The sequence below is a fragment of the Chinchilla lanigera genome, unplaced genomic scaffold (assembly GCF_000276665.1).
Source record: "Chinchilla lanigera isolate Chin_1 unplaced genomic scaffold, ChiLan1.0 scaffold00042, whole genome shotgun sequence".
Lineage (NCBI taxonomy): Eukaryota > Metazoa > Chordata > Mammalia > Rodentia > Chinchillidae > Chinchilla > Chinchilla lanigera.
Genome location: NW_004955443.1, coordinates 3,208,738 through 3,236,385, shown reverse-complemented (window position 1 = coordinate 3,236,385; position 27,648 = coordinate 3,208,738). Strand labels below are relative to the sequence as shown.

The following is a 27,648-nucleotide window of genomic DNA, read 5'->3' as shown; positions in this document are numbered from 1 at the left end:
TAATTTATTTCTGTTTTCTGAACTGTATAAGTGTTAAAACAGTTTCAGAACTTAGCATTTAATGGGAAATAGACTTATTTTTTCAAATTTGGTACTTGGTGGCTACCCACAATTGCTGGACTTTGTATAATTAACTGTAGGGCCCAGTATCATGTGCACAGCAACCCCAGAGCTAGGTTTTATCCTTGTGAAGCCTTGAAGGATAACCCTTCTCTCCTTTCCATTTTTTTTCCTTTTTTCCTTTTCACCATTTAATCCCAAATCTACTAGGTCTCTTTCACAGTAGATCTATCAGCGAATTCTTGCAGTTACCTGCCATCCCTCTAGGAGTAGTGGTCTTAGTAGAAAATTATCCTGGGATGTACACTTCCAGTTATTTCCATTTGATAACTTTGTCCTAGAAAGCATTTTGGCAAAGCTCTCTTGTACAGAAAACAGAAATAATAGGGATTTACTTCAATAAGTGGTTTTCAAATGATTTTCATTGCTTGAATATCTCTGTTACCATATTCATAGCCACAGATAATTGCACCGTTGACCTAAGCCAAGTGTGACTTCTACATTGATTCAGTGTGATTCCCAGTACACTTGGAATCACTCTTGAAGAGAGACAGTGTGCTTGGGAATGTTAGCGAACATCAGGTTTTCTCACATGCTATAACGCAGAGAAAGCTCATTTCCTGAGTGGGAAAAAAGGGAAGCAGATCAGCATGGAGGGGAGCAAAACAATAAGAATGATGGTTTTGTGGTTTGTAGTTTTCTTTTTATTGACTCCACACCGTTCCCAGATCTCAGGTGGTAGTCTGCCATTCACTTTCCTGAGAAACATTTATATCTTTATAACAAGTCTCTGTCTCTGTCTCTCTCTCTCTCTCTGCCTGTCTCTGTCTTCTGCTCTTGTATTATAAGGATGCTGTCAGTTCCCACTAACATGACCCCAGTTGGACTTTATTATTATTACTATTATTATTATTATTATTATCATTATGTTTTTGAGAAAGGTCTTGCCATGTAATCCAGCCCGGTCTTGAACTTACTGCAGTCCTTGTATCTCAGCCTCCAGACTGCTGGAATTACAGGGATGTTCTACCATTGCCAGGGATATAGCTCAGTGGCATAAGTGCCTGCCTGGCAAGCACAAAGTCCTGAGTTCAATTCCCGGTACTAACCCCCCCCACAAAAAAAACTCCACCACATTTGGCCTGGCCTTCTGAACTTTATTCTCATTTGCATTGTGCTTGAGACTGTGGCAATTTACATGCACTACATCTAGACTTCTGGCCACCCCTTTAGAGTTTGCTTCTGAAACTATGTCACCCATCTCAACATCTCACTTGGGTCTGCAGGCATTATGTCAGTCCTAATGCCCCTCCTGATTCATTCATGTTACCTTTAGGGTTATTATGACTTGTCCAGGCTAGGCTCAAACTTGTGATCCTCCTGCCTCAGATTCCCAGAATGCTAGACTTACAGGTATGGAATACCATGTCTGCCTTTCAGCGTAGCTTATTCAACAACTTACACTTTTGAATAGTTAAAATGACTAGGAACCCTTCAAATGCTGTATATAACTGAAATGACTTTGAAGTCTTAGTTTCTTAAGGAAATATGAAACAATGCAACATTATAGTTATAACTGATGCAAAACATTTTGAATACAAAAAGTGTCCAATGAGAAATAATTTCATTTATCATTAACATACATTTAAGTGCTTTTCACTTTGTTAAATTTGCTAAAGAAGACTCTTTCCTACCCACTGCTCTTTTAAAAACACTGGTGTCATAAGCCATTGGGACTCTTTACTTTGTAAAGCAACTGTACTAGGAAGCATATAGGAGCTTAGAAAAACCAAATCAAGCCACACCACATCCCGTCATTTAGAGAAACACTTTATTAGTCATATTAGACAATGGTGTGCAGAAAAATGATCTTATATTAGTTTTTAAGAAAAAGCTCCTTGTGGAGCTGGAATTATATGTGATTGCTTTCAGCTGTTTGTTCTATAATCCAAAGCTAGATAGCTGCTTACTCCCTTAGGAAAACAACTCCGCAGTAACTCATTCTGCACCAAAATGATTAACTAAACTTAATTGGGCATAGCATTTAATAAAAAGAGGATCCTTTGGGGAAAACAATTTTTTATGTGTCTACAATTGCAGAGCAGAAAGTTGCTATGATTTGTAAATGTGTGGGTTTAGAAACAACTCTATAACAAACTCTGAAAGCCAGCATTATTTCTACAGTGATTTTGAAAATGATGATGATTAGAAAAATGATATAAATTTCTCTTTCTACATTTTCATGTGAAACTTCCACTTCTCTTGACCAATGATTTATCAAATTCCATGGGAATAAAATAGAGGTAAACTTCCTCTAAGAAGTATCCCATATAAACTTTTTATGGAGACTTGTATTCAAGCTTTACTTTCTATGATACAAAGATGATTTCTTCCTTCTGTTTGATAATGATTTAAAAGTAAACCAAAACAATTATGTGTTACTATAGATGGTAACAGAATTTACATTAGAATTATTTTTTGTCTTTTTGACACAGGGTATCGCTATGCAGTTCAGGCTGGCCTTGAGCTCACTTTGTGGTCCAGGCTGGTCTTGAACTTGCAACAATCCTCCTGCCTCAGCCTCCCAAGTGCTGGGATTACAGGTGTGCGCCACCATGCCCGGCTATAACAGAATTTATTATTGCTGTTTTAGAATAATACCTTGCTTGCCCCTTATATTTTAAAACGAACATTTTGCCCGAGGATTCTGATGTTCATCTTCTTTTGTTTAGATAGAAATACTTACGAGAAATCCCAGTTTGTGTGTCATTTGTATGGTATTATTTTAGTTTAATAATGCAGTTTAAATTTGGAATTTAAAAAAGAGCCTAAAGAAACTAGAAATTTTGAGGCAAAAGAAGGCTTAAAATGACTCTACTGCCAATGAAAGGATAAAAAGTTAACGTATAAAATTATATTTTTCATTATTTATTAATTTTTAAATCCCAGTTTGTGTGGATGAGAATAGAGAGAGTTTTATTCTGATTCTATTTGTGATAAAATGCTTGAGATGATTTTCCAGGACATACTGACACATATATTCTTGCCTCAGAGTAAGAGCTAAAGTGTTCCTCCAAGGAAATGCATTTCTGAAATAGATATGGCTATTGTTAATACTCTGTTTTGGAGTAAATATGAGATATGGAATGCTTCTGGCTCAGCTCCTTTTCACTCAAAATACAACTGAATGCCCTGGAATTTTTGAGATTTCTCAAGTCCAGCAGTCAGCAGTCAGCAGTCTCCCATACAAGCATGCATCTCTTCAGCCATGGTAATAACTATGGTAATTCATGAGCTCTCAATGGGAGCACATACATCATGAAATATACCCACTCCATTTTATCATCAAATAGTTTTAAATGTGATAAGTCCAAGTAACATTGTGTTTATACGTTTTAGATTGTTATGACAAAATACCTGCGGCTTCTCAAACAAAGACAGGAGGTTGATTTAATTCATTGCTTTGGAAACTTCTTTGAAAAATCCAAATAGCATGTGATCAGATTGAGCATGAATCCCCCTTAATGATGCGTCACATGATGGCAGACGGCATTATGGCCTGCGTGTGAGGGAGCGCGCATGTGAGCCAGGGAGACAGAGAATGTGCAGGGGACACACTTGATCTTTTTGAATTATCCTTTTGCAGGAACTAACCAAGTCCCTGGAGAGGTTGTGATCATTTTCCCAAAGAACAGTGTCTTCAGTGTCCTAAATACCTCTCACTACGTGTTCTAGACTGTTTACCCATTGATTCATTAAAGAACATCTGGATCCCACCTTTCAAATATTCCATCACTCTCACATCTCCATCTTGGCAGTCAAGCTGTCCACACACGAACCTTTGGGGGCACATTCAACCAGCACCCTACCACAGCAGATACAGCCACACTCAAGTTATTAGGAGCTAGGAAATAATTAAAAATAGTCCCCAAGTAATTGTTTCTCATTTTTTTCTAATTTTGTTTTGAATTATGATTATGGTATCTGAGGAAAGCTGAGCTGGATTACATTTCAGTTTATCCATTTGACCTTTTGAGGCAGGGTCTCAGTATGCAGTTCAGGCTGACCTTGAGCTCACTTTGTAGCCCAGGCTAGTCTCGAACTTGCAAGGATCCTCCTGCCTCAGCCTCCCCAATGCTGGGATTACAGGCATGCACCACCACACCCGGTTACATTTCAGTTTAGCCATTTACAAATTACATAATTCTGAGTAAATTGCTTAAATAGTCACTGCTTCACTTTCCTCACTCTAAAATGGAAATATATATATCACATTATTGCCTTTGTATGGTTGTTCTGAAAGTTAAATGATTTGTAAGCCTTTTGATCAACATCTGGGATGAAAACAGTACATTAATCTGGATAAAATCTGCAGATATCAACAATGATTTTCTATCTGTCATGATGACCAAAGCTCCATTAAGTATTTTATTTGTCCTTCTGTTATCTTTGCTGCACAAATATTCAAAATCGTTTTATCTTTCATTGCCATAGCATGGAATCCATCCAGATGTTCTTTAATGGATGAATGGGTAAACAATATAGAATGCTCACACATACCGTGGAAAGGGGTGAGACCCACAGTAACTTGAATGATTCTCTAGTTAGAATATGCCAGCCTCAGAGATTAAGTAATCTTTTATCCCATTTGTATAACATTTTTGAAATGAATAATTTGAATTTAGGAAAGAGGACTCAACAGGAGTCAGTGTGTACGATTACGAAGGGGAACACCGGGACCTTGTAGTGATGGATACATAAACCTACACATAGGGTAAAACTGCATGGGATTCCATATACACACGCAAGCAAGTACAAGGAAAGGAAGAGACACTGGAATAAGATGCTGGACTGCATCCACTGACTATCCTTGCTTATGTTGCCAAATGCTATCATTATACTATTCTGGTATATAGTAACTGTCATTCTTCCTCCTACCTCTAAGCACTGCATGTGCAATGCATTACAATTGCCTATGAATCTACTTCTCCATAAAATTTCAGTATTAAAAAATGCAAGGGAAGAGGGCTCCTGCTTGGAATTTGAAAGTTAATATCAATGATCCATGACAAACAGATAGTCAAAAGTCAGAAGTGGCCTATTCTATAGAATAAAATATATACAGTGGAGTAGGACATAGCTTAGGAATTTAAAAAAATCATAGAAGCAGATTCATATCAAGGATCATCTCATCTAGTAGCCAGTCCAAGGTGAAAATTTTATTTTGATTCAAAATGGGAAATATAAAAGTGTACCTGAGTATGTGCTCACCTGCGCCTATTTTTGACATAAGTTTGCTAACTGTCCTATCATGGAAAGAAACTGTTCATTAACATTATGGACTGCCTCCATTTTAATATTATAATTTTCTTCATTTTTCAAAATAGTAGTTGTTTTTGTAATGTCTTTCTGTTTTTTTTGTTTTTTTTTTTCCGGTACCAGGAACCGAACTCACGACCTTGACCTTGCCAAGCAGGCGCTTTTGCCGCTGAGCTAAATCCCCAGCCCCTAATGTCTTTCTTTAAATTACATCCAACTAAAGAGCTGATAAACTTGAAGACTCAGAGTGGGCATGAGGAACACATGACCATTTCTACTAAAAGAGGACAGGAAAAGCAAATGAAAGTTGCACACATTAGGAAAAATGTGACTTTTTAGCAAAAAAAAGGGATGTGGAATACATAAATGTCTTACACTAATGTGCAGAGCAAAGTGAGAGACAGAGGAGAAAAAGTATCAACTGGTAGGAGCTGCACACGAAGCGAGACCAAATAGAGGGAGAGATGGAAAGGGTTGAAGACATCTTAGGAAAGAGCTGCGCGAGGACAGCTGTGCTCCGGGAGGTTGTGTTCCATAAATGCTGAGTTGCTTCAGTAGGAAATTTCTGATGTTCATTAAAAGATATTCTGACAGTAAAAATTGCCTACATTCATTAAGCTCAAGTATTTTGCATTTTTCTTATGTATTTTGACAACAAATTTAGGCTTTTCTCTCCAAAAGATTAAACTATGCTCACAGATCTCTAGAGTTATCTGTTGAGTTTTTATGTATTGAATAACATTCTGGGAATTTCTCTACATTCCATAGTTTCACATGACTTTTCCTCTTCACTACTCCCTGCATGTTTAAAACTAAACTGCTGTGGAAACTTTTACATTCAAGGCACCCTTGTGGAAACCTTGGAGGCAAGTGCCCACTGAAATGCTTAGGACTGGTTTCTGAGAGTTCATCATTGCCTGGACTCTCATGAAGGGAGCTTTGCTGTGGGTGAACAGCAGTACCTCTGAGCACTCTTTTTCCTTCCTGGTGCTTCTCAGTCTGTCCTGTGATTCACATAGGCACAGGTACATGACCAAGACACCTTGTTACCTGTATATTTTCAAACCTCGTGATGTGTTGTCATCAAAAATGCTTTGTTTTGAGATTGATTCAGTTATCATAAGTTCATTTCAAAAACCTGTGTGCTGCTCCTCCAGCTACAGATTCTCATCCAATGGCTCTATAGTTTCCCTATGTGGGGTCCAAGGATGCAGAGCAGCTGGTAAACACTAACAGTGGAAGGCTGTGGGGAGAGCAGGTCCCTCTTGCCTGGGTCTCCAGCCTGAGGGTCTGCCATATACATTTTGGACTTGTTGGCCTCTCACAGTCATATGAGCCAACTCTTTAAATATCTAAATATACACAAACATATGGATGTATGCATATCCTATTTATCCTGCTTCTGTGGGGAAACCTGACTGATACAAATGATCTTTAGCATTTTATAATTGTGATCTTTATCTTTAGGAACACAATAGAGAGGTTGAGTGCAGTTAATTTCATGTTCTCCAGAACTATGCCTTATGAATACTTAACGAAAGAACCCATGAAAATCGGGTAACATTTTCCCTATAACTTATAACACTCTTTATTTCGTTAGTCTTCACTGAAGGCTAAAAGACCTGAGGGTCAGCTTGGTTTTTCTAAATCAACATAAAGTCATTTATATGCTAATTTAAAATTCAGAGTTCATCTGTACTTTGAGTGAGGAAAAGACTGGATATAAAAGCTAGGCTTAAAATGAGGGTTTGCTCTGAAAACTAAAATTGAAGTATTTGGAAATGCAAGCAGACTTTCCATTTTATGTGCAAATCTATTCCACTGATTACCATTGCATGCTAATGAAAAGCATGCTACTCCTAATACATAGGTATGTCCAGGACCATGAATTTTGGGTATTTAGCCATTGCATGGTAGGTATTTAGAACTGGCTGCTATATTCAAGTAGAATTTATTATTGTATTGACTATATTTAATTTCTGTAAATAATGTGCATCTTCCAAACTTAAATGTTTTTGGCTATTTCACATAGGAAATTTTAATATAAATATAAAAATGACAGCTGTTTGAAGCCCAATGATGAGGTCCTCCAATGATGAGGAAAGCCAATTTCCCATCAGGAAAGCCAACAGAACAAGCTTCTCCAGGAGACTGAGCAGTGCGCCATCTTCCCCCCAGAACTAGGAAGCAATGCTCAAAGTGAGGACCAGAGCTCCCCCAAAGTGAACCGTAGCCATTCTCAGTGATAACGAGGTCCCAAGCTCCTTGGAGGATGGAAACAGCCAAGTTCATTAAGAAAGCAGCCTTGACAAGCTGCTCCAAGAGAACAGCTCCTTACAGCTTCTCTTAGCTTCCAACAGGCTCCCAACAGCTTCTAGCAGCTCCCAGCAGCTTCTCTTCTTCTTCTTCTCTGGTTCTGCCTCTTATGCTGCTGGCAACAATCCTCAGGTGGGCCTCCCACTCCCAGCACCATGCTCATTCAGTTCTGCTGGAGGTTATAAGTTGACCACCAGTTGTCAGTCCACCACAACATACATTTATGTGCTTTTCCTACTCTTTTTCATTTAATGTGGATGACTGCTAAAAAAAAAAAAAAAGACCCACCCAGAAAGTGAATAATAACTATACTAACAAAAGTTTGCTTAGGACTAAATGTTTTTGAGTTCTTGCTATTTCTATTTTATAAATTTAAAAATGTATTTTACAAGCACTGACCATTTTTCCCTTACTGTTTTCTTTCTTTTTTTTTTTTTTTTTTTTTTTTTTTTTTGTTGTTTTTCTCCAGTACCGGGAACCGAACTCACGACCTTGCGCGTGCCAGGCAGGCGCTTTTGCTGCCGAGCTAAACCCCCAGCCCCCTGTTTTCTTTCTGAGGGCATAAAAGGTGGCCAGAATATCTCCCTTCTATTTTTTATTACTCTCTCTTTGCTCAGTTTGTATATTCCTAAAATAGAGCTAGACTTAACCTGTTATTACTATTAAGTCGAAGTTATTTACAGTTTCCAAAGTCTGTTTGTTCACTGATCTTTCAAAGACCCTATGAGATCATTATGTTGAGGATTAATGCCCCAGCTTCCTTTTTTCAAAAGAGAGTTTAAACCTAGTTTAAACTTAATGTGTGTTGACAATGTTAAGTCTCCTCATAAATATTGCACAATAATTCAGTCTTATCTTGTCAGTCCCAGATACAACCATCGTGTCATGCCACCTCAAATGCAAAAGGATCTTAATACAGGGAAATAACTTAGATTTAAAAGTAAAATGTACAAAAAGGAGCTTAAAAGCCTAAGTTTTAATAATTACCCCATCTTAGACTACTCTGGGTTCATAAGAGAAATTTGAGCAAGATTCAGATTTTCCCAATATATGCTTGTGAGTTTTATAAATTTATCATCATTAATGAAATTGAAAATAAGACATAAGGTCCATTTCTCCCATGTAGCGAGGGATAAAGGAAAAGAAGAAAGGAAATTTGAAGCTGTCTACTCCCCCTGGTCCTCTCACTCTGGCATCTCGGCAGGCAATGGTGCCAGTGGTGCGCCTAACCTTTCCGTGGTTATGACTCACTTCTGCTCTTCTGCCCAGGAGCTTGGTTCTGCTCCCCGTTTCCTCTCCCCTGAATCTCCTCTTCTTCTTTTCAAAAGTGTCAGTTCATTTGGACTGGGCCTCTTCCCCAGCATTAGCACTATAGAAATAGTGACATTTCTTGTTGTCTTCTGCGATGTACTCAGGGAAGCAGAGTTCTAACTATTATTACATCAAGTGCTTTCCATTGCTTTGGAAAAAAAAATTTGAAAATAATACAACCCAGATTATCTTTGTGATCGGTTATCAATGACTACCTAAAATATTCTGATGGACTTATTCAAGACAATGCATTAACAACCAAATAATATTTCTGATAATTCTTTTACGGTCATTTTAATTATAAGTAACTTATTAACTGCATTGCCCTTAATATTGATTAAAACACAACTACTGCTCTCTTTTAATGGTGATTGCAAAGTTAGTCCCTCCCCTTCATGTTTCTGTAACAGTAACTACAAAAATAATTTCATATTTATTTTTCCATTGTGTTTTTTCTTATATTTGAATCACGTAAACATGCATGAATATGGAAAATATGAAATATTTCCATATCTTAGACATAAGAACAAGTTTCACAGTTTGCTTCCCCTGCTACAATCATGTCTTAATGATTTCTTGGCCCTAAAACATGGAAAGTTGTCTCATTTCTATTTAATGGCTATACTTTAGTCTATAGTTCGGTGTGCATTCCTCTATTAGTCGCCACTTAGCTTATTTACAATTTTTTATCACAGATAAAGTCTCAGTAAACATCCTTGAATCTGGCTACTTTAATTCAAGAGCAGGAGATTTTTAACAGTGTGTACAGAGATGCGAATACAGAAAGTTCTCGAAGACACTTGCTATATTAAATAACGATTGGCCCTCGAACAATGCCCATTTCCCAAAATCTTGGTGACATTTGCCATGAAACTCCAAGCGTTTGACGCTTAAATGAGTGAGAAATATTGTCAGGTTAATCGAACTAGTTTTTTCTGTGCAATAATCATGATAAAAAACTTTTAAAATTCCACTTGAGGAATTAAACAAAAAGGAAATTAATATACTAATATTTTTATTAATACTATTTCAGCATTACAGTCACATGTCCTATTTAAGGACTTTTTAAGACTCTCTCTCTCTTTAGGTGAGAACTTCTTCACATCCCAGTAGCCCTGTGAATTGATTTTTGAATCTGACTTCTGATATAAATTAGATCAATTGTTAAAGCACTAAGCAATTGATCTCAGTTTCACAATCCATTGCTGTTAAAAACAGCTGATCGGTTTCCATGAAACTAAGAGATTGCCCATTTTCCTAAAAAAAGCAAGGCAAAATATCCGAGGCAGACACAAATGACCAGTTATTAATGCAGCCTTTTCTTAGAGCGAGTTCCTTGGTGTGGGGGATGGGAAGAGTCAGCTCATTCAGACCCTCACTGTACTTTGTAGTGTATATAGTTATCAGAGTTTGCTTAGACTAAAAGCTAGAGGTGAACTTCAGGGCTTGTTATTTCTGGCTATGCCTGGGCTTGAACAATCCCATCGATCCATTTTTAGCCCTGGGTATATCCACAGCTTCTGTGACTGCGCGGGGGTAGTGATAAGGCGGCTCAGTGGCCTAGAGAGCAGGCTTTTGAGCAGGAATAAAAAAAGGGAGGCCCCTATCTAAATAAAAGGCGTCAGGGACATACGTGCTGAGCTCTTCATTATCCGCAGCAGAGCTGATGCAGAGGAGTGAACTGCAAAGGAAGTCAGTGTAGAAAAACTTTTCATATCTGTTCCAATATTTGTCATAAATAAAAGAAAAATATGTTATGGAAGCAATTTTGCCTCACTGCATGCGTGGAGGTGTATGGCAATGTAATTCACCGTTGAATCACACTGAAATTATCACCAAACAGATAAGCTTTTTATGTCATACTCTACCCATATGATTTTGTTTATTTATTTGTTTATTTTTGGTTTTGGTTTTTTTTCCAGTACCAGGAATCGAACTCACGACCTTGTGCTTGTCAGGCAGGCACTGTGCCGCTGAGCTAAATCCCCAGCCCCTCCATATGACTTTGTTTTTCTTTGCTTTTTTACCACTTTATTCCAACCTGAGCACCTCAATATAAAACTAAACACTGGTGAACTGTTTTCCTTGCTAATTCTGAATTACTGTAAAATGTACAAGACGTCTGCTAAGAGTTCAGCACTTAAATAGATTAAATCATCTGACACATGGTAGATTTCATATGATGAAAATACCTAGAAATTAGTGCAATATATGGAACTTATCAAAATAAAGAGGACTTTGAAAAACAAGGCTGCAAGATAAATGCTACTAACATTGTAATATTTGTGTTACAAGTTACAGATACATTTCTTATTATGGTTCTGGCCATGTAGGAACTGAAGGCCTTTCTTTGCAAAGGGCGAGAGGAAGAATTAGCTGTTTTAATAACCGTACACTTTGTGTACTTTTAAGCAACTCTTAAATATACAGAAAAACGATAAACACACATGGAGGCTACAATGCAGTACCCTATTTACAGTATAGCTGAAGGTAAAATTTAAACCAATCAAGTGTGAGTGTACATAATTGTTAGTGCACTGGACTGTACTACGTCCAAGGGGACAGAAGCCTGTTCCCTGCCCCAGACAAGACCTGTGAAATGGCCTGAAGTGATTGAAAAAAAAAATCACACACCTGGTTTGCTTCTTTTTTTGAAGAGCTCACATGCAGGGAACATTATTCATTAAAATGCATTTCTCAATATTCATATTGCTAAACAAGGTTTGGGCACATCTGACTTTTTTACCCCATTTAGAAAAAAAGTAAGATGGGCTATAACTTAGATGCTATTAATGCTCCTTTTCTTCCTGGAAATGTGGGACTGTTTTTGTGTGGTTAACTTACTAAAATGTGGAATGTACACCCTAGATAACAGAAGAAAGGTTGCCTGAATACTGTAGCTAAGCATAAATATATTTATATCTTTCTAAAAATGTTTTTCAGAAAGGCCAAATTAATAATTTCTAATTTTTCTGCACATGACTACTGTCCCAGTTTGGAGAAACTGGATGATTAACTGTGGGTCCAGATAGTCATTTGTCTTTATTTCTAATGATGAGAAATGATTACCTCCAACTTTCCAGTGAAACAATTACACACAGATCTCATTTTCCCTTTCTATTGCTGAAACATTAGTCAGAGGGACACATGCATATTATTAAAAATCAAGTTCAAAACACTTAAAATAATTTTGTATTAGAAATCTGACTCTATCATAAGTCTCTTGGGTTTTAAGAGTCATACTGGGCTGGTTAAATGCTCCCATTCCACTGTTATTAACATTTAGGAAGCAGAAGATTCCAGCTCACTCAAACTGGAGATTTACTTACTGCAACACTGATTTCTGGTTGGTTGTGTAGGTTCAGTGAGGTCTACTCCTCTTCCTGTAGGAGAATTTGCTCCTGGATTCTGTGGTTCATTCTTTGGAAACTTTTTAGCTATTGCCACGAATATTTCATTTACATTCATTGATGCTTAGCGGATGTTTCCGTGGATAATAAACTGTTGTCATCTGCATAGGACTGTGCTTCCTGGAAATCTACAGCTCTTTAATTTGCTAGATTAGCCTTGTTTCCTGATAAAGCTTTTACAGTGTTAGGACTTGCTTGCTTCTGGAGTTCTTTAACCCAGTATTTTGCTCTTGCAAAAGAGTCCTCACTTGTGATATCATATACAACTATGGCTGCCTGTGCTCCTCTGTAGGACATTGGTGCTAGGCTGTGGTATCTTTCTTGACCAGCTGTATCCCATATTTCAAACTCTACTGTTGTGTCATCAAGGCACACAGTCTAGGTTAGAAAAGCAGCTGAATCTGCAAAACGACTTTAATTTATCCCAAACATCTATTTTCTGGCTAAGAACCATCACTTTCTTACATCTCTTCATTTTCTCTTTACCAACACTAGCAGTTCGTTTTCCCCAATGGTACGTTTTTGAAATTCATGAAAATGGCCTTTCACAAAACGAAGCACTAGGCTTGATTTGACAACAGCAGACTCTCTCAGAAGTACTAGTTTGAACTGGCGCATTTTATTTCCAGTATTTGGCCCTTAGGTCTCGTTGCTCCTCGATTAGCCATGTCCAAATATGAAAGAAATCCCTAATTTCAGGCTCCCTAATGAACTGCCAGGATGCAAGGTGTCGAATTTTTCTTTCTGGAGGTAAAGAAATCTGAGCCCTCCCCGCGCAGAGCCTCGGGCTGCAGTGAGGAAGGTCCGCAGAACGAAGGAGCCCGCAGCTATGGCGGCGTTTCCTCCTCGCGCGGCTCCCTGCACACTCACCCCTATGATCTTGTGTGAGGCTTTATTTTTGTTTTTTTTTTTTTGGTTTTTCTCCGGTACCGGGAACCGAACTCACGACCTTGCGCTTGCCAGGCAGGCGCTTTTGCCGCTGAGCTAAATCCCCAGCCCCTTGTGTGAGGCTTTAAACTCTTCAATTTTTATTTACTTATGTATAAAATGGATTTACTAATATGTTACTGCCACTTTCATAGTACTGTTATGACAATAAAAACAAAACAAACAAAATGTCAGATAACTTTATTAACTGATTCAACAAAAATTATCAAGTTTATAGCCATATGTTCTAGGAACACACACACAGCACATGTACACCCACACCCACACATATAATTTCATAAATTAGGGTAAGTGCTATGAGGAAATGTGGAGTTTTGTAACAATTTACAGCCAGGGTTCTTACCTTAGAAGATAGAGTCAAACTAAAAAAATCAACCAGAATGATGACTGGACAGAGAACAGAGCAAAATCAAGTTACTTCAGTGCAGGATGTGGGAATTGATGGGGGAGAAGCAGAGCAGTACTTCACACAGAATAAAGAACATCTGGCCTGTCTTGGTGGTGCACCCCTGTCCTCCCAGCACTGCAGAAGCTGAGGCAGGAGGATTGCCAAGAATTCAATGCCAGCCTGGACTACATAGCAAGACCCTGTCTAAAAAAAAAAGAAAAAGAAAAAAAAAAGGAATAAAGAACATACTCTAAAATGCAAATGCTTTAGCTAAAACATTTTTATGTTGGAAGTTCTTTGGGTTTTTGTATAGTTTTGCTTATAGTAAATCTCAACTTATATAAATAGTTACATGTAATGAATTCAGAATATTTGATTTAAAAGGTTTTCTTTTAGAACCTGAGTGAAATGCATTACTTCTTGCAAGACTTGCAGTGTTCTAGTGGAATATGCAAGGCTCCTAGGATTATTAATTCAGATCTCGTTGTCATTCAGGAGTCATTGCATCTCTCTGTGCGTTTGTTCAGTCTTGTTAAGCTAACAGAATGTCTGTTGGCACCTCCAGTCTTTCTGTGGGGTTTTCTGCGATACTGCAGCTCATTTTGTTCTTCCTCCAAGTGAAAATCTATAACAGGCACCTTTACAAGTATATGAAGTCAGTAAGTTCAGTTTATTTCTTTACTGTGTTACACTGGCCTTTATAAGGTAATTTGCAATTAAAATTAATATTTCTTTTCTAAGTATGAAAATAATGTATATGCATAATAGTGATAACACACAGAAAAGTTTAACATATTAAATGCAAATTACAATGATACCAACATGCAGAGAAAAATGTTAACATTTTGGAGCATACATTTACAGTCTTTTTATTTTGTGTTTAGTTTTGGTTTTTGATTTTTGAGACAAGATCTCACTGTGCAGTTCAGGCCGGGATTGAACTCTGTAGCCCAGGCTGACCTTAAACTTATGGTGATCCTCCTGCCCTAGCCTCCAAAGTGCTGAGATTACAATGTGTGCCACCACATCTGGCATTACAATCTTTTTAATGACATTTTGTGTGTGTCTTAAGTATTTTTGTATACTTAAAATGAAAATTATTTGAATGTTTATAAAGATCAAGTTTTTATTTTACTATATCACTAATAGTCCTTTAATAATAAATATTCAGGAGAACTCTTGATATCTGCATAAAGTTCAACACAGTTTATGGACAAACACCTTAATTAAATATTTACCTATTGCTTAATATTTAAGTGTTTTCAACTTTTTATTATTTTAAATGATGCTTTGTTAAACATTCATGCATATAATTAATTTTGTATGTGTCTGACTTGTTCTTGAAAATTAATTCATAGCTGTATTTGCTTGATTGAAAACATTCTTGATACATGTTGCCAAATTGCTGTGTAGAAAAAGCGTACAACTTTATGCTTCTATCAATAACGTTGTTTTGTGTGTCTTCATCTGTGCAGCAGAGGGGATCACCTCAGGAGTCTTCAAAGTGTACCTGCTGATTAAATGTTAATTTCTGGAATGATAAGAAACACTGCAGCTTTCCCTTTGCAGTATTTATTTCTGATGATATCTGTCCTGCTAGGACCTGTTCACAGCATTTTCTCATTTTTTCTCTCTGTTATTCATAATATTCTTATTGACTTACATGAATCAGGTAAAAATGAAAACTTGTAGTCTTTTGTGTGCTATCTTTGCAAAAAATGATATTCCCATGTCTTGACTTGTGGTCTTATAAAATTTAGAAAAGTAAGAAATATCTGATAAATAAGTTTGATTATTTCAGTAAAAAAGTGTGAGAAGGAAAGGCTTGGAGTGAATATGAAACCTTTTTTTCCTTTGTATATTCCATGTGGGAGAGAAAAACAATCTCATAAAGCTTTGACAACTATAGGATACTATCTCTGATCTAAAATTGTTGAAAACTTCTTTATGCATAAAAGCAATGAAAGCAATTACTAAATGAAAAATTAAGGTTTGACGACATTAAAATTGACAATTTATAGGCTGAATACAATGTTTAAAATGAATTCCTAACAGGTGATGACTCACTTTAAATGTAAGTCACAATATTGATGGATAGACCTAAATGATATAAAGATATGAGCTTAGTTGTTTCATAATTAACACCTATTTTAAGTAACCATAGAAGCCGGGCGTGGTGGCACATGCTTGCAATCCCAGCACTCAGGAGACTGAGGCAGGAGGACTGTTGCAAGTGTGAGACTAGCCTGGGCTACAAAGTGAGCTCAAGGCCAGCCTGAACTGTATAGTAAGACCCTGTCTCAAAAAGACAAAACAAACAAACAAACAAGAAAAACCAACTAACCACAGAACCATTTCACAGTAAGATATGATGAAAACAGTGAAAGAATTTCACACACATTGATGATCATCTTGAAGGGAATGTGTTGAGATTTTTGGCGGGAACATGAGTAGCAGTGTGGTCTCATGGTGGTTTCTTCTACAAAATGGTACTCTAATTTTTCCTGATTGCACTGTACAGTACAGTGCTGTAGTTAAATGATGTTATACATTACAGTGTGCATGTAAGAGTTGTATAAATAAAAGGAAAATCATCAAGTTGGAGTTGTGATTGTTCTCAGAATCGTAATGTACACTGTATATACAACTTCTTATGTAGCTATCACCTTGTTCAGTGACCTAGTCGCAGGAACAGAACTCTATTGTTAGACAAGTAATGTCTGTGTGTTCTTATATAGCTTTCTGTGAAATCTAGATTTCTGTCTTCCATAGGCATGTTATTTGACAAAAGAAAGTGACAATTCACTTTCAAATAAAATAATAGAAAATGATTCTACTTAACATTTTTATTTAGCATGAATGAAAAAAAGTGTATTTCTTTGGAGTATTGTCAGGCTGTAGATGTAAAATGTCTCCAAAATCTTGTGTTCAGAGGTGGAGTTTTTGAAATACGATTGAATCATGGGGACCCAGAATGTGCTGTCAGGATGTGGGGTCTGATGAGGTGTCCCTGGATCCTCCCTTTTCTCTGTGCTTTTCTTTCTGCTATTCATGAGCAGATTTCTTCCAAGTGATGTCAAATAGGTACTTTGTAAAATAGGATGGGTTGCTGGGGGACTGTTAGATTAAAAATATGTGTTGTATTACTAAAATATGTTCAAATGCAAAAGTGCATTGCCAGCCAAGTAAAGTACAGCTCAGGATACCAGAATTTGATATCCATGTCTTTAATTTATTTTTATTTGAGGGGTTGGCTGACATTTTAAAGGTGAAAGCAAATCTTTGAATTATGATCATATACATGTTTCTATTAGCGTGGACAACTACAGATTAGCATGACATTATATGAATGCATACAAAAGTAGTTATTCCACACAGAGTGTGGGCTGCCAGTGGCAGTTTGCCTTCTAGAGCTTTCAGTGATACCAAGAGGCCCCTGTGACACGTGTGCATAGGTTACCAGCACTGGCCTAGACTGTGTTCTAGGTGTTTGGTATACATTGGTGGCAAACTAGATGGCAATCTCCACTTCTGTCAGGTTTTCATTTAAACAAGGTAAAGAAATAAATAGCAAAAATGATTATAAAGATGAAAAAGGAAGATAATAGTAAGTAGAAGATGCTAATCATGGTTGTAATTTTAATAGGCAGAGACAGCATGGGAACGGTGGATTTGAATCGATTCTTCAAATTCATGCCCAGTGCATGCAGATAGCTGGGAAATGAAGTTCAGACTGAGAAAAGAATCACTCAGGAGGGGCTGGGGATTTAGCTCAGCGGCAAAGCGCTTGCCTGCCAAGTGAAAGGTTGTGAGTTCGGTTCCCGGTACCAGAGAAAGCCAAAAAAAAAAAAAAAAGAATCACTCAGGAAAGTAATTTGGCGTCATGGAAGGCCTTTCAAGTGTCTGTTCATGTTGGTTAGAGTCAAGTGAATGAGGGTAAAAGGTAAGGGCTTTCTAAATCATCTTAAAGACTCTGGCTTTCATCTAAGAGAATTGGGAGGGGCTGGGGATTTAGCTCAGTGGCACAGCGCCTGCCTGGCAAGCACAAGGTAGTGAGTTCGATTTCTGGTACCAGAAAAAAACAAAAAAAAACCAAAAAAACAAAAACAAAAACAAAAAAAAAGAAAAATGGAATTGGGAATTATTGTGATCTAACATATTTACAAAGGTGACTTCAGTTACTTTGTTGATGTTGGTCTCTAGTGAACAAAGGTACAAATATGGAGAAATGTTTATAAAATTAGTAACCCAAGAAAAAGAAAATTTATAAGACATTTCTCCGACGTAGGATGTAAATTTCTCACTGAGTTTTTCCAGTAGTAGAAAGTTACAGTATTTCTAGGACCCAAAGGTGGCTCACACCAAAGTGGTAGCTAAGAGTTTCAATGCTTGAGAAATCTGACAAGGTGTTGACTATAAGAGTATTAGATGACAGCAACAGTTGAGCTAACATCTGACAACATGTGAACAAATGCTTCTGTATTAAAGTGTCTGCAAAAGTCTCTGAAAGCAGGATAGAGGACTAAGGAAGACATCTATTTTTCCTTTGGGTCCTCTGCACTGTACAGGGAGGCAACCGTCCCTCAACATGAAAGATGGAGGGAAGTATTGCCTCCAGGAAAGAACTACGTTTCCATTTCAGCAAGAGAAATGAAGGGATCCCAAAGAGAAGAGTTTGAGAATGAGTACAGAGAATTTTTCTGATTGTGAACTGTGTATATCAGAAGGCCCAGTTGAGGTTTTTAGGAACTGCATTGGAGTCAGAGATGAACATTGAATAGGCCAGGTGACCATAGAGTTGACATTTTAAACAAGCTGTTTCTGAAACTGTAAGAGGCTATCCCTAATGAATGGGTTTATTGCCTCGTGAGGATTAGTTGACAGAGAGGAGCAGTGCCCTAGAACCCAGGGTTCTTAAAGTGAAGCTAGACAAAGGGATAAACAGCCTCATAAGATTAGTTTTGCTCTATTCAAGGCAGGTAGCAACAGCAGCCTTGGAGAGGAGAGAAATGAGGCCCATCGTTGAGCTAAACCCGAACAATGAGGTGGAACAGCTTTATTTTTATCTGCGGGCATAGAGAAAGTGCTCAAAGCTTGCTTGGAATAACAGGAGCAGTGGCTTGGCCTCTTCACGGATTATAAAATACAGTGTGGCCAGAATATCATGACCAAGGGAGATTACATGGGTAAGTAGGCAATGGCTCAAGGTGTTGTGCTTTCGGCTAAGCCTCTTATTTATCCACTATTTTCTCAAGCAGGAACTTTTTTGAAAGTCAGAGGTGGTTGTGTTATTGATTATGCTGTGATGAGGCACAAAGCTGGCTCGTCTTCAGCGCACCATTATGAACTGTCACCTGAATTTTGAAGCCTTGTGAGAAGCAACAGAGAATTGTGATCCTCAGTCCTGATTCAAAGTGCCCACCCGGTGGCAGTATAGGACAAGACAGGATATTTTCTTCCCTATCTGGATACTGACATTTTCAGGAAGTGTGGCGTCCAAAACCTTTGCGATTTATTAATTGTATTCATGGAATGCATCCATGCATTTGTTTTTATTTCGTACGGATATTTATAGATATTGTAAAAACCACAACACTCACTCGTCATCTCCAAAACTACTAGGAGTCTCTTTTGTATCACAGTAACAAACAGGATTCATTCTCTTGCCAGGGACTATGCATTAAAAGAATCTGAACCATGGATGGGATACCACAAGTTCAAGATTTTAACAGCAAAATCTTTTATTCAAAATAGATGTAAGCATTTCTCGAAATGCTAGTCACACCTCCTTAAAGGAATGTCTTGTTTTATAGTAAAACCACAAATAAGATGTGTACATCTAAAAGAATCAGTAAGGACCTAAAGGCTGATTCAATTCTTTGGGCTGTTGCTGAGTCAGCCTAACAGGAAATTAAAGCCTGTCTGAGAGTCATGACTCCCAATACCTTTGTAGCTCTATCTTAAAAATTTAATGTCAGTTCCATCTTAAACCTTAGTCTCTAGACTTGCTGACAGTGAGATGAACTCACTTGGGAATCGGAACACTGAGAACTTTCTGGTGAACAGTGCAGACAGGTCAGTAGTCCCTGAGGAAGACCAGAGACAGCCAGGCAGACAGGAGGCTCTTCTGGCAGCAGCATGGTAGAAGAGTCACTTGGGAGCATGCAGCAGAAAAGCTGCAAGGAATTTGTCTCTATCTGGGGAAAATGGTGGTAAGAAGAAGGGTCATAATCACATGAACAAGGGTTTAGCCTTTGGGTACAGAAGAAAAAATATTCTTAATTGTATCTTTCTAGCAATATGGCCAGAGCACAGGTTGTTGAAATACTGACCAGTTTTTTAAATTATGTCTGGGAGAGGCTCAGTATAGACAGTGTGGAGTTGGATGCAGATCCTGAACAGATGGATGGAGTGAGGGCCAGACAAACACTGACAGACCATTAGGCTATGTCACTAATAACTTCTGTTTAAATAGCCGTGGGCTTTGCTCTGGCACATTAGCCTCCAAAACTACTAGGAGTCTCTTCTGTATCACAGTACTAATAAGGCTTCACTCTCTTGCCAGGACCATACATTAAAAGAATCTGAACTCAAGAGACCATACATTAAAAGAATCTGAACTGTGGATGGGATCCCACAAGTTCAAGTAAGACATCTAATAGACAATGGAGGAATGACCGATGGGATCAGAAAATATGATTCCAAACAGGCTGGGAGCCCTCAAATCCAGACTGTAGTACTTCTCACTAATCTCCATTTTATTCAACTAATAGAAAAATAACATATTTTTCCTATAATATTTTTTGTATTATCACCTACACAGAGCTCTCTGTGGAAACCTGGGAAAATGTGAACAAACACAAAAGCGACTTCAATGAAATTTAGCCTTCCTGCTGGAATTCCCTCTGCCTTCCCTTTTTGTCTTGGCATTGTGCAGGTAGGCATGAAAATGTTCACAGATGTGCTAAACACTGTTATTAATTGCGAATCTTTCCTTAATCCTTAGCTAGAAACAATGTTCAGCCTTTCCAGAAGCCCAGTAGTTAATTTTATCTTTCATTTACTCCCTAAGACTTTTGTCATGGTGATGATTACAATTATTATTAGCTACAAAAATAATCAGGGTGCTTAAAAATGCAAAAGATATTTTAGAAAGGAAGGAGGGATAAAAATAGGATGTCTCAAAGGAATTGTAGGATACAGTGTTCATCCCCCACCAACTGAGATATGTTGGTGAAATTTGTTCCATTTTCACTATCAGAGAAGTAATGTTGGTTGTACAAACTCATCATCAGTGCGATTTTAAAAAAATAGAAAAATATTTAGAGTTTGAGTATTGGCTTCAGATTGGTCTGTGATGGGAGCTTTTTATAGATTTCACAGAGCTTTTCAGACTACTCATTCCAGTTACATAATGTGGGCTTTTATTAAAGGTATGAAGAGCTTTCTTCTAGGAAGATCAAATTGATGTTCAGAGAACTATCATGGAGTGAATGCTAATCCTTTCCTTCATAAAACATCTGACGTCTTACAGAAGAAGAGACACCATGAGTGCTGAAAGGGAAATGTGGAAAGACCCAGGACAGAGTGACCAAACTATCTTTCAAAAGATGTCAGTGTCTTTTAGCCTTGCTGCATACTTTTAAAGTTTTACTTCTGTGCAGTAGTGAAAGGAGGAGTCCATATTAGGTTACTGAACCACGACATTGCAGATGGAAGCTCTTCCCCTTTGAACTAGCAATCCCAATGGGGATAAAAATCACATGATGGATGTGAAGCAATGATTTTTAATACTGAGAAAAATAACAAGAGAAAAGTGAAGAAGTGGTCAGTTTGAGGCATAGCTTTAGCTCCTTGCTAATGTGTCTTTGTGACATCCATAAAAATAGCCCATCTGCCTTCAAAGGAAGATGTAAAGCCATGTTCATATAAAATAAGTATATTCAGTGAGGTGAAGTTAGGAATGCTGTGGCCATTTCATGTTGGCTTCTTCATGTGTTAGCTCTAAAATTCACAGATCACTAGCTGCATCCCCATGAACTGCTTTCTCTGACATTTCAAATGTTGATAAGGCGGCTGTTTGTGAAAGTTGTATTTTCTTAACAGCTGGTCCCTGGGCTGGGGATGTAGCCCAATGGCACAAGTGCCTGCCTGGCAAGTGCAAGGTCCTGAGTTTGATTCCTGGTACCAAAAATACCCCCTGGCTGGCCCCAGAATTAACTAGGAAAGACCTTTTTTCTAGTTTAAACCGCTGGTAACCCACTGATTCTTTCCCCTCTCTACAGCCTTTATGCGGCTTATAGACTTTAACTTTGATCTGAATGATATAAATTAAATTAAAGCAATATTTTAAAAGTAGGGCTTTTCCATAACATAAACTTTAGATCCAATGCACTCTGAAGAGCATAGATCAATGTGCCATACAAACACTTTTCATAGCTAAGTAACAGCTGTCCCTCCTAGACCTGTGCCCTTTCCAGTGTGGCGTGGTCCAAATCAGTTCCTAGTTTCTTCCCAACATGCTGGAGCAGGATGTCAGCTGCCTTATTTCAGTGGACTTGCTTTGCCTTTTCCTAACATGTAGTTTAGTCATTTGTGTATCCTCTCTTAGTAACTGTATGAGTTTTTACCCTCTTTTATGTTAGAAAAGTGTCTTTGTAGCAAATAATAGCTATCTCAAGGACAGGAACCAAAGCAAATAGACATAGTCCCTTTGAAAGAGCAAACAGAAAGTATTATTCTTTGCTTCTAAGAAGGAAGAAGAGAGAAGAAAAGGAAGGGATTGGAAAAGGAAGGGAGAAAAATTTTTGTAGTGCTAGGAGCACAATGCTGTCCAAGAAACTTCCCTGATGTAAGAGGCACCATGGATCATTTCAAAAGGAGGGTTAGTTTATGTTAGCTTATATGGACTGGCAGGATAACTGAGTACTTTCCATCCATGAATAAAGATAGAAAACAGATGAAACATCAACATAGTTATCTACCCCTTATCCAGTCCCCAGGAACTCAAAGAAAGTAGGAGATTTGAAGGGCGCCTCAGGGAGATCTTACTTACATCTAGACATTTGGAAGATATCTTTTCACATGCCTTTATATTATGGCTCCCTTTGAATTATAAATACTTTTGGGTAGCCGTAGAAATTTGACAGTCCTGACAAGAGAAAGCATTCAAAGTTTTTTTTTTTTAAAATATATTCCTTAAAAACAAGTTATGTTATATTAAATTTACTTCCGTCTCTGAAAGTAGAAAGGGAAAGGTGAGTGACTGTGTGTCTGGGTTTCAGCAGTTATTGACAGGCATGGTTGAGACCAAATATTTGACTTAGAAATCCCACTTGGATAGTTAGGAATCATTTTAAAACCTGTTGAAAGAGTTCCTGTGCAGCAGTTGTTTATTGATTAAATATCAAAGCAATAGTATCCAAAGGTGGGTTACTATATAAGAGGTGTTTCAGGCAACATGAATTTGCTGAGTGGAAACATTTTATTAATTTAGTTGGCAAAGTGGTAAAAGTAAACCTTAGTAATTCTGCCTAGAATACAATGTTGAGGGGATCTGAGGCTGCATCTGTCCGTAGTGGGAAGACATCGCCATCAGCCAGTGAAACCAGCCCATGGCCACGGCAGGGAGGAGTGACACTTTTTGGATTTGTTCTAAGCCACACGGTGGGATAAGTGTGTGTTCCTCTGGAATGGTGTAAAGTATTTAGAATCTGTGTTTTTTGTGACAAGTTCCATTTTTAGAAATATGTTCAGGCTTTGTCTCACATTCTGTCCAATTCTGCAACTAAGATGAGCAGGCATGAGCTATGTTAAGAGAAGATACTACTATTTTGAGATAACAAATCTTTAGCAATTTAAGTTTCTATTGTGATAGACAGTATCATGAAAAAGACCCTGAACTAGAATCTCTAGTTCACATAGAAATTGTCTCACAGTTATCATCATCATCATCATCATCATCAAATAGAAGAGTAATAATGATACTTGCCATGTGGAAATATTTAGATTTAAATAAATGAATACATATTTGTCTATGTGCATATATGCATTACCAGATGCACAGCCAAATGCCCATGTTAATTTTTGCATCCTAAGAAGGATAGCATTTTTAACAGGGAGGAAAGAAGATATTTAAGTTGGAGCAAAAAATGCTATGTGTTATTATTCTCAGTCCTGAGGTTTTTCCTTCCTTTGATTTCAATTATTTCAACTTTTCAGCAGAGAACAGAGTTTGCAGTCACATTTGCTGTCAATGATTTCATTTCTACTCATACACTGTCAGAGTCTTCCGAGGGGAACTCTGAGACTCTACATTGAGTTTAACATTAACCTTTAGAGGCGCTGATTTACTGTTAAGTAAATTGTTATTATCCTTTCGACAAGGAGGGGGCCTTGGGATTTTTCTCTTATTTTAAGGAAATTTTCACAACTTCCAACAACTGATTAAGAAAACCAACAGGTCAGAGTTAATGGGAGAATAATCAGGAGGATAGTGAATAAAATCAACTTCCTATGAGAGAGGAAGTTTACAACATGAAGCAAGCAAATACAATCTTCTACAAGCATTTTAGCAAATGTAGTTTCTTACTACAAGAATTAAAAGTGTCAAGAATACAGCTCAATAGTCTCTAGATGGCATCACAGATTTTTGCCCTTTTTTGGTGAGTCATGCTAGAAAGACTTAACTTTATAACAATACAGCAAAGAATATATTTAACATACTTATTGTAATAATTGATAGGCAACTATTTTGGAAACTCTATTAGTCTAAGAAGAAAACTAATCATTTTAAAATTACCTGTATTGAAGCTGAGGTATTTAGGAACCTGTCAAGATCAATAAATTAGTGTTTATTTTTACTTGAAATACCTGTGTACACTAAAGAAATAATATTTTTCTCATTCACCCTCCAGCAAAATGGTGAAATATATTTCTACAAGCAGAATATAATGATAGATATTAGTTATGGAGATTGTACTTATAAATTCTGGGCATTTTATGTAAGTAGTGTTCTATAAATAATTATTGAACTTCAACAAAAAGTCTTTTTATAATTCAAAGACTGCCAGTGAATGATGCATTCCCATGTACTTAGTATTATTCATCCTTATGTCTAATGGAGAAGTCCTGTAGGTATTCTGTGAGTAGAGTTTTGGATTGTATCCCTTCAAAATAGTGACTGAAACAAAAATTTAATATATGAATTTGACGCAAGATGTACTCTTTCAAAAGTCTGTAAAGAAGAAAGTCAAGTAAGACAGAAGTGGGGGAGAATCCCTGAGTGTGGTCACTGGTAAAATGCAAGGTAGGGAACTATGTAGGTAGGGAAATATATATGTGGTGTCAACTGCCCCTAGTGAGTTGTTTCCCCTTGAGACAAGATGACTGGCTTTTTGAAACTTATATCACTTGGACATTGACTATATGTCAAAGTCAGTGGCAGTGGGGTGTGATACCCTTGTGTGGGCTGGTCTGGGACAATCTTTAGAGAGTTCTACTGGTATCCACCAGCACCTAGGTTATGAAGGTAGCACCCAGTAAAAGAGCTGCTCTAAGACAGCAGAATATTCTTTGTTGTGTTCTCTAACCAGTCAACATTCTGGATCCTTATGTGTGATTTAAATATCAGCATAGGTGCTGAACACTAGCCTCCAGGGATCAATATCTTATGAAATATTCTAGTCAACACTTGCTAAAATTGACTAAGTTTCCAGAAACAATTATATGAAGAAATGTTTTTATTATTTTTGTATTTCCTAGAGCAATGTTACAGAATGATATTGACAGGGGAGGAAAGAAATTATGAAACAGATGGTATTCAACCTGGAAGTTATGTCTTTAAGAAGATTCAACCTGGATGTTTATGTCTTCCAGGAGCACAGTAAGAAGCATGAATTGATCATCAACAAAGTCAGAATGGAATGAGTGGAATGAGTGATGTTGCCCGTTGAATGTTTACTTAATATGATTCCTCAAATGGTTTTAAAGCCACCCATATCTGAATAGTTTAAAGATTTCCAGAGGCAAAAGAAATCCTAGATATAATGGCATAGTTGGTTTGCCAAAAGCTAAAATCTGAAGATTTATAATCCACTTTGCAATCATTGTAGCTGAATTAGATAGATCTTTGCAGGGTGCATTTCTTTTACTCTGTCTGTTTCAATCATCTGTTTTTTCCAATGTAAGTGTACTATTACATCAGAGCGGCAGTGTGCAGGTTTGCTGGAAAACGTTTGCCTTCAGCTTGAACTTGTGCCAGAAATGTCCTGGATCTAAGTTTTAAGTGTAGAAATATACATGACGGTTGAACTGCTACTGCTTTTGAACACATTACAGAACACTGTTTTGGGGAATGTATTTTACTGGAAGGTTAGTTTTAAATAGTAAATAATACTCATTTTGCCTTTTAGTCATACCATACTGTTGTATCTTTAAAATCCTTCCATACACATACATACATAGACCTAATTTGCTCTTTATAGAAAACCTTGTGAGATGGATATATTAAAGTGTTGTCATGTGTCTTTTACAAATGATGGATATCTTCATAGCCTAGTTATAAGTAACTTGAAGTTCACATAGCAATAAAGTGGTACAATTTTTGCTTTCCCTAGGACTGCTGTCTAGACTAGTGGAAAATAACATTCGAATCCCAAATTCCTGTGTTCCTCCTAGCCTGCCTTCTTGCCTCACATATACTTCTCTTTCTCTGCACCATTTATTTCTATTCCCACGTTGCTTTCAGAGCTATCTTTTGCAAATATCATGTCTTGCATAAATTCTTTGATTCTCCCTGTTACCCAGGAATGAAGTCTAAACTCCTGCCAGGATAGTCATAGCCTTCAGAATTAGACTATAATTTGTCTGTTCAGTTTTATAGAGTTTTAAAACTATTTTGGATTAATCATGAAGCCACAATCATCTTTAGTATTTCATTAGGTTAAAGTACACACATTCCCTTGGTACACTTAAAGGTCTTCATTTATTCCTTATGCACAGCCAACATGAACTACACAGATTCGACCCAAAACCAGCCAGTTTCTTATCTTGTGAGAATGAAAACAGTTTCATGCTGTCAAAGGGGGATAGGGTGATTTTATGCTGAACAACAAATAAGATGCATTAGTGGAATCCAGTCGATGAAAATATAACCTCAAAATTGAATAATCCAGAAAGAATAGTAGAAAATCCTTCTATAGCACTTTCATAATGCTTATAATTAGAATTATCAAGGCACTCTGCAATACTGATGTCATTTAATCTTCACAACAATTCCATTTCTGTATTGTTAAGAAAGTAAATGGCTTACCTGATGCCATACGGTTGTGCAGTAGGTGATGTGTGTTGGTTTTGCTTGACTGTGTCAACTTGACTGACGTGGGATCCATGCAGGGGGATTTTAAGGAACACTTCCAGTGTGTCTAAATGGGTCAGGGCAGCATGACCTCAGGCTCTGCCTGGGCCCTGGCTCCTTTCTCTCTGGTGCTGGTGCCCTGTGCTGTGGTCCCAGCTATTGTGAAGTAAGCATGTCATCATCATGTGCCCCTCCCTCACAAGGCTTCTGTTGTGGAGCCAGGTGACCTGAGGTGAATCCTCTGGGACCATGAGCCAAATAAAATCTCTCCTTTAAGTCATAGGTACTAAGTATATTAGAAGAACAATGATAAAACTACTAATACAGACTATGATAAAATATACTTGATAGCAATTTAAGATGAATCAGACGACAAGTAAGAATCACGTTCCTATATAAAGAATTAAAAAATTTCAGCCCCTCCCAATTCAATGACCCAATCCAAAAATGGGCAGAGGAGATGAATACACATTTCTCAGACAAGGAGATACAAATGGCAAATAAATATATGAGAAAATGTTCAACATCATTAGTCATTC

The 27,648-nt window shown here is 37.5% G+C and overlaps 1 long non-coding RNA gene and 1 pseudogene across 1 annotated transcript; one reads left to right on the top strand and one right to left on the bottom strand.

Moving 5' to 3' along the window:
• Positions 1-12,327: 12,327 nt before the first annotated feature.
• On the bottom strand, positions 12,328-13,084 carry LOC102027468 (annotated as a pseudogene).
• Positions 13,085-20,325: 7,241 nt separating this feature from the next.
• LOC102005311 lies at positions 20,326-26,073 on the top strand. Its single transcript, XR_262174.1, has 3 exons — positions 20,326-20,398; positions 20,576-20,689; positions 25,516-26,073. It is a non-coding gene; the product is annotated as an uncharacterized LOC102005311 (long non-coding RNA).
• Positions 26,074-27,648: the final 1,575 nt, after the last annotated feature.